Genomic DNA, 7,936 nt, shown 5'->3' with positions numbered 1-7,936 from the left:
ACACGGTTGTTTTTCTTCAGTTTCGCTTGTTCCCCGACGTTCAAAACCTTTCATGCTTGTGTTTTATCTGCAGTTTCGTTCGTTCCGCAAAATATTTTTATTAAAATTGAGGCATGAATTGTATGGGGGTAAAGTGCATCCAACCCTCTCATGAAATGCTTACGTTGTACAAAACCCCCTATATAAAATTTATAGTGTTTGATATTACTCGAGAAAAAAGTGGTTTTGAGCTTCTCTTTACGAATTTTTCAAAATGTTTGTGAAAAAGAAATTCAAAAGCATTTTTTAAAGCAATCTCAAATACTACTTTAGTCCTACGAAAGGATGCATAATATGATATTTTCAGTATGATTGACTATTATCCTTTGTTGTACTATTTTACTCTTCTTTACAGAGTAATGGATAATTATCCTTTAAATGAATAACAAAAAAAAAAAGGATAATTATCCTCCTTTAAAATAATTTATCCTAAAATTCGAACGGAAAGGAAGCTAAGGTGTAAAAACTTTCTTTGTCCCTTCTTTAGATCATGATCGCTTTCTCTTTGTGCATGGATATTGGCTCGATACGATAACAAGATAAATTAATCAAAATAAAAAAATTATTATTTGATTCAAAGTTTAGATTAAAAAATTCAATCCAAACCATACCAATTTTTAAATTTATAAACAATTATAAAAATAATTTATTCGATTTTTCTCAATAATTTTTTTGTAATTGAATTGAAATATTTACTTCTTTTTACAATTTTTGAAATGATATTTATTTCAAAAAAATTCAATTTATTTATATATATTAAATCTATTTATTTATTTGTCATTTTTTTGAAGCTATATTAAATCTATTTATTATCTTTACAATTTCATGACGTGTGATATAATTATAAATAACACCAACTACAAAAGTAGTGTGCGAATATATAAATGTAAGGTTGTTTGAACATAAGATTTAAAAACATAGGGATTAAAATGCCTATAAATCTTTCGCAACTCGCAATGGGTTCTGCATAACTTCGACATTTTATGAGGAGGGGTGCATATTGCCACTATCAATTTTTTATAATTATCATATTACTTCTAATTTTATTTAAATAATAGCACTATTCTTATTCTACAACCTAATTACAAAAATCGAAAATATAACAAAATAGAAACCAAACCATGCTTGTATTAACGTGCCAAAACGTAAATTGCTTATTCAAAAAGTTTTGACATTCTCTTCTCACTATCCCATTATAAAGCAAAATTTATAATTATATTCAGCTTTATGAAAATAAACTTTAGTTTCAAATAATATACATTCTATGCACATGTGTTGCCTGTGTTGTGTGTCATAGTTTAATATGTTGGTTCGATTTTTTCGTCTTTCTCAATCAAGCAAAAGGAACCAAAAGAAAATTTAGACAAGCTCATTGAAAAATTTATTATTTCTTAAAAAAAATGGTAATTTTAGTTTTCTAAACAAAATAATCAGCTTAAAAAATTTGCATTAGTATTTTCAAAAAAAAAATATCCTTTTTTGCGTAGTAGTATTTTCAAATTTTTTTCTTTTTTGCGTAGTTTGGTTTTAATATAAATCAATCGGTTCGATTAGATTTAGTTTGATTAATTTAATTTTTGATAATATGGTAAAACAAGCATTTAAAATACAATGTAAAAATTTTATTTTGAAAATAAAGGTCCCACCGAGATTTGAACTCGGGTTACTGGATTCAGAGTCCAATGTCCTCACCACTAGACCATGGGACCATCTTGTTGAAACATGCGGATGTTTAATATAATTATTATTATTATCGTGTATGGATGGACTGACACATTGACGATGGGAATTGGGAGCCACTTGCCTCCATGTGTCTGTCTAATTATTATTATTATATTTTTTGAAACACAGTCTCTGCCTAATTCAGTCATACAATTATTTTGAAAACGATTATCTTATTTCTTAAATTATGAGATTATCATTTTGGGTATGACTTTTGATGAGACGGTCTCACATATCTATATGCTTGAAATGAGTCAATTCGTCTTATATTTATAATGAAAAGTAATAATTTTGGCATAAAAATAATATTTTTTTATGGGTCAGGTCAAATAAGAAACTCATCTCTTAAAATTAACCCATAAGACCGTCTCATATGAGTTTGTTTGTGACTTTTAGCTCAAAATATTAACTGACGATCAATTTTGAATTTTGTTCCTTGTAAATTTTCCGTTGTCCCTACAGAAAGATATTAGGATGAATTTAAAATTTTAACGATTTATCACATCTTCGTATCGAGTATATTTGTTTAGATAGTCCGATGAACTCACATGAGGTCCGTGGTTGATGAGATGTTAACATAAGTTAGTACCCTTACACTACTTTTATGCTAACTTGAACTCAACCGAGGTCCCGTCTGCACTATGCGTACAACTTATTTAAAATTTGAGGGACAATTATTACTTATTTTTTGGTGCGATTAAGAATGACAGTGGAGTTTCATTAACAATATACTTTTGCCATAAAATATCAATCAACAAATTATTTAGCTGTGTAATAATTAATATTTCCAAAATAATGATAGACGCAAAAGTTGAATCACTTTATAAAATGCAAAACTGGGCATCAACAATGCTTTCCCAGTGACTGCTTCGTTGGGGCTAATTATAATATGGAGAAGAGAAGAAACTTGGGCGATTTGAGGGTGGATGATATATGGTTCCTTTTGGGTGAACCCGGATACAGTGACAAAAACATAAAATTATTTGTTTCTTTAAAGAAAGAGAAAATTTATCACTTACTCTGCGGGCAAAAAAAAATAAAAACTATAATTTTTATTGTGGAAAAAATGAGATTTCGAAAATGAATAATGAAATCTTGAAACATTATTATATTAGTGAAGTAAAATGGTGTAAGAAAAACAAAAGGATAAACTATGATTGAAAATATATTTTCATGTTCAATATATATATATATATATATATATATATATATATATATATATATATTGTTATAAATATATTATTATTATAGATGATTATCTTATTTAGTTAGATTTGGAAGATTCATGATCTTTATAAATATGTCAAGATAATATCTGTAAAGATTTGTATCTTGTAATCTTTTCTTATAAATAGGGTGATTGAGTTCAATAATAATTGCACCTGAGTATTGACTCATATGAATTCTTTCTTCTCTCATAAATTCTCTCTACTCATCTCTCTATTTCTATTATAATTTATAACACGTTATCAGCATGATGTTGTAACCAATTGAGAATTAAAATAATTCTCGTTTTATTGATGCTATTGAAATAACACAATGTGTTGTCAATACTCAAATTTATAAGAGATATTCATTGGTGTTCTAGAAGTAGCACAAAGAGATATTCATTGGTGTTCTAGAAGTAGCACAATGAAATAATTGATATATTGGTGCCCATAAAATATCATGAATATGTTGATAGCTATAGAGTAGCACAACATGATTTTATATTGAGAATTTAAAGATATATGTGACATATATATCAAAATATATGTACTTGATATCGATTCAAATAATATATTTGTTAATGTTCTAGAAAAAACATTATCTATTATTTGTCACACTTTTTATGAAAAGTGATCATGATTTGATATTCAATGATAATAATTATATATCATGTCATAAATGGATCGTGTTTATATCTTATATTCCATATTTGATTTTATTATTTGGTTGATTCATGTTTGTATTTTTGGTTCGGAGTATGAATCCTAATGTATTGATAATATATATATTTAGATATTATATAAACTTTTGATTATAGTTTATAAATTCTATCAATATATTGCATGAGATATTGATTATGCAATTTGATGATTTGAGAATTTTTATATTTTAAGAATATATTGGGTTGTTAAATCTTTATTTCATAAAATTTGATAATGAATTTAAATTACTCAATTTTGATTGTGGATATAAATTTTTGAAATATGAATCTTGATGTGTAAGATTAACAAACACGATTACAATTTGAATCGCACCCTCTAATCAATAAACAAAAGACCCAAAGTTTGCCCAATCTTTGAAACAAGTAAAAATTGATAGAGTTTTGGATTTCCACCTTTAATCGACGGTACGATTAACAACAGAAACTACAACAATTGAAACCAAAGAAAACCTTCAGATAACTTATATCTGACAATCTTCAGTGAGAAACAATGACAAACGCTTCCAAGTAATTAAACTGAAAAAGTTTGATTTGAAGAGCAAAGCAACTCTTTGAATAAAATTCTTGAGAAAATTTCAATAATTTTTGTATAAACTGAATCTGAATTATTATATATAAAATAAACAAAAGTATTTATAGTTTACAATCAAAATAAAAGATAATGCAAAATATAATCTAAAGATATCATCTAGAAAGTTTTCTAGTATAATTAAAAGAGTCAAAATATAGAAAATAATGCCAAAATATCAAAAAGTCTTGCACACACACAACACGCCGAACTATGTGTAAAATTCGGAGGCGCGGGCGCGCATGGCTCTCTGGAATGACGCGCGGGTGCACGTCGAAAGTGGCGCGGGCGCGCGTCAGACAGGCGCGGGCGCGCGTCAGACAGGCGCGGGCGCGCATGCGTCTCGGGTTGTGTTGCCTGTTTTTGTATTCTCTTTGTCATTTCCTCCGCTCTCTTGACTTCTTTGGACTTCAATAACATTGTAACATCCTTCAAAGTGAACTTCAAGCATCCCAATGCCTTCTTGACAATTCACCATCAATGACTGAAGCGCATCTTTGAATTTCTTAGCTCGTCCCCTCGTAATTGGTCCTCTTGGCATCTCCAACGGATCCTTAGCCACTTGATCAGCATGCGAACCATCCATGATCGCATCATCCTTCCCTTCTTGAAAAGATATCTCCTCAAATCTTGATCATCACCTACATCAAATGGAGAAAAATCAGAAACATTGAAAGTAGCACTGACATTATACTCACCTGGCAAGTCCAATTTGTAAGCATTGTCATTGATCCGCTCCAAGACTTGGAAAGGTCCATCGCCTCTAGGTAAAAACTTAGAACGCCGCTTCTCCGGAAAATGCTCCTTCCGCAAATGCAACCAAACCCAATCACCAGGTTCAAACACGACCTTATTTTTACCTTTGTTTGCTTGCTTTGTGTATTGCAAGTTCTTTTTCTCGATTTTTGCTTTCACCTTTTCATGCAAATTTCTCACAAACTCAGCCTTTGTCTTTTCGTCCATATTAACCCTTTCACTCATAGGTAACGACATCAAATCCAACGGGGTCAATGGGTTAAAACCATACACGATTTCAAAAGGTGAATAATTCGTAGTAGAATTTACACTACGATTATAAGCAAATTCAATAAATGGCAAAAAATCCTCCCAATTTTTCAAGTTTCTTTTAATGAAAGAACGCAACAATGTCCCTAAAGTTCTATTAACTACCTCAGTCTGTCCATCAGTTTGTGGATGACAACTAGTAGAAAACAACAACTTAGTTCCAAGTTTACACCACAGTGTTTTCCAAAAGTAACTCAAAAACCGAGTATCCCTATCAGAAACAATACTTCTAGGCATGTCATGCAATCTCACAATCTCATTAAAGAACAAATCTGCAACATGCGAAGCATCATCTGATTTGTGACATGCAATAAAATGTGCCATTTTTTAAAACCTATCAACCACAACATAAATAGAATCCCTTCCCTTCTTAGACCTAGGTAATCCAAGAACAAAATCCATGGAAATATCTACCCAAGGTTCGTTAGGTACTGGAAGTGGAGTATATAACCCATGTGGTTGTGATCTAGACTTTGCTTTCTTACAAGTCACACACCGCTCACACATTCGCTCAACATCATGCTTCATATGCGGCCAATAAAAATGTTCATGCAAAATTTGATATGTCTTAGCCACACCAAAATGCCCCATTAAACCACCACTATGTGATTCTCTAACAAGTAACTCCCTAATTGAAGACTTAGGAATGCACAATTTATCCTCTTTAAACAAATAGCCATCATGCAAGTAATATTTATCCTTTGGACCACGCATACATGACATGTAGTACCCCGTACCCGAAATTGGTAATTAAAAGATTAATTATGTTAATTAAACCAATTTGGTATCTGAAGGATCGAAAGCTCCGATGCAGGATCGGAAGCTCCGATGCAGGATCGGAAGCTCCGATCGATATTACGTCATGCATGACGTGTGACAGGATCGGAAACTACGATCGGGATCGGAAGCTCCGATCGCCCTATCCGAAGTCAACCAGTAAGATTTTGACATGTGGCAGATAAGGATGTTCGGAAGCTCCGATGGCAGGATCGGACGTTATGATCAAGGATCGGAAGTTTCGATCGAGGATCGGAGGTTCCGATCGATGCCTATAAATATAAGGTCCGAGGCATTCATTTCTTGCCAATTCCGAATTCTCTCCTTCGCCCTCGTGGTCCTATTTTAGGGCTTTGGGTACTCTTATTTTAGAGTTGGAGTAGGGAACATATTTTAGTATAGTCAGACAGTGTCTGACATAGTAGCGGAGCAGCGCTCGTGTTGTAGAGCCGTGTTCGAGGCTGTGAATTCGCGGCAGGGGAGTGCCCTAGTTGCGGGATAGTCGCCATCAGTGGGCTGACGACGGACGCAGGTATAGCTATGGTCTCCTTAAATTATTTAGGAGTATGCAATAGCTTAGTTAAGGCTTTTAGCGCTTATTGAATGATGCATGGGTATTTGCATTGTAGACTTGATGATAGGCTTGGAACCTAGAGTGGGACTACTAGGACTGCCTTAGAAAGGTACGTAAGTACTGACTGAGATTGCCAGCGGATATGCATGCTTATATGTTGCATTTATGTGTTTGCATGTTATTATTGTTATGCGGCATGTGCATATCATTTTGTGCCTGTGCATCTGTATATCTTTCGCGATGAGCCAGTTAGGGTTGCTCAGCCCTGTTAGGACGTTTGATATCGAGTACCCTTAGGTACTGATACCTCGAGGACTCCGCGATCCGCGTCCGGGATTCGGGAATGAGTGGTCGCACACAGTGGTTAGCTACCCCGATGTGACGAGCTTATATCCCAGGCGCCAGTTTGAGCAGTTTGTATACAGTTATCCCAGATATGGATACCCGGTCATTTGCATGCATCATATTTGTATGTTTATCCGTGCTTTCGTATTGAGCTTAGAGCTCACGTCCAGTATTTTTTGTGTATCTGGATACCCTATTCGATGGGGCAGGTATAGGTGCAGGATTGAATACCAGGAGCCTGGAGTAGCCAGTGATCTTGATGACAGCAGGATTAGCTGTAGGTTTTATTTAAAGTAATTCGATTGGGTTGTATAAATCGAGTTTGATTAGCCGGTTGTATTCTGTCGGTCTACTTGTATTTAGTCTTCCGCAGCAATTTGATTCAATGTATGCTTAATTATGCTCTTAACTCTGATTAGGTAGTGGATCCGGGTCGGGTCGCTACATTTATGGTATCAGAGCACTGCATGCAAGGGACTTAGGAAATTGATAATAAGACTTCTTGATTATCCTTGTAGGATTGATTGAGGCTAGAGAAAGAAGATTTGGTTCTTCATTGCCAAGATTTGCGGCAGAAGTTTTTATTATAAGGAATGCAACAGTGATGAGAACACCAGTAGTAGCATATCGATAGATAGACTGACTGCTGTGGACGGTTCATCATTCGATGCATTGGGATGTTGATCGAAGAACATATGGATTCCAGCCAGGGAAGACTGGAAGAGAAGATCGGTTATATAGCGTCAGATACCTCTGAGGGCTTTTTGGAACGAATGGTGTTTAGTAATCCATTTGGTTCCAGTCCTTGAAGATTCTCCACTCGTAGTTGGAGAGATTGTCAGATAGACCTTCACCAGAGAATGCCTCGAGTGCCTAAAGCATGACAGGTTTTGAGAGTGAGGTCTTTAACCTCGTG

At 33.8% G+C, this 7,936-nt stretch overlaps 1 non-coding gene across 1 annotated transcript; it reads right to left on the bottom strand.

Moving 5' to 3' along the window:
* Nucleotides 1-1,676: 1,676 nt before the first annotated feature.
* On the bottom strand, nt 1,677-1,748 carry TRNAQ-CUG (transfer RNA glutamine (anticodon CUG)). The gene has a single exon. It is a non-coding gene; the product is annotated as a tRNA-Gln (tRNA).
* Nucleotides 1,749-7,936: the final 6,188 nt, after the last annotated feature.

Source organism: Henckelia pumila, chromosome 1, assembly GCF_033568475.1.
Source record: "Henckelia pumila isolate YLH828 chromosome 1, ASM3356847v2, whole genome shotgun sequence".
Classification (NCBI taxonomy): domain Eukaryota; kingdom Viridiplantae; phylum Streptophyta; class Magnoliopsida; order Lamiales; family Gesneriaceae; genus Henckelia; species Henckelia pumila.
This window is presented reverse-complemented; position numbering and strand designations above follow the sequence as displayed.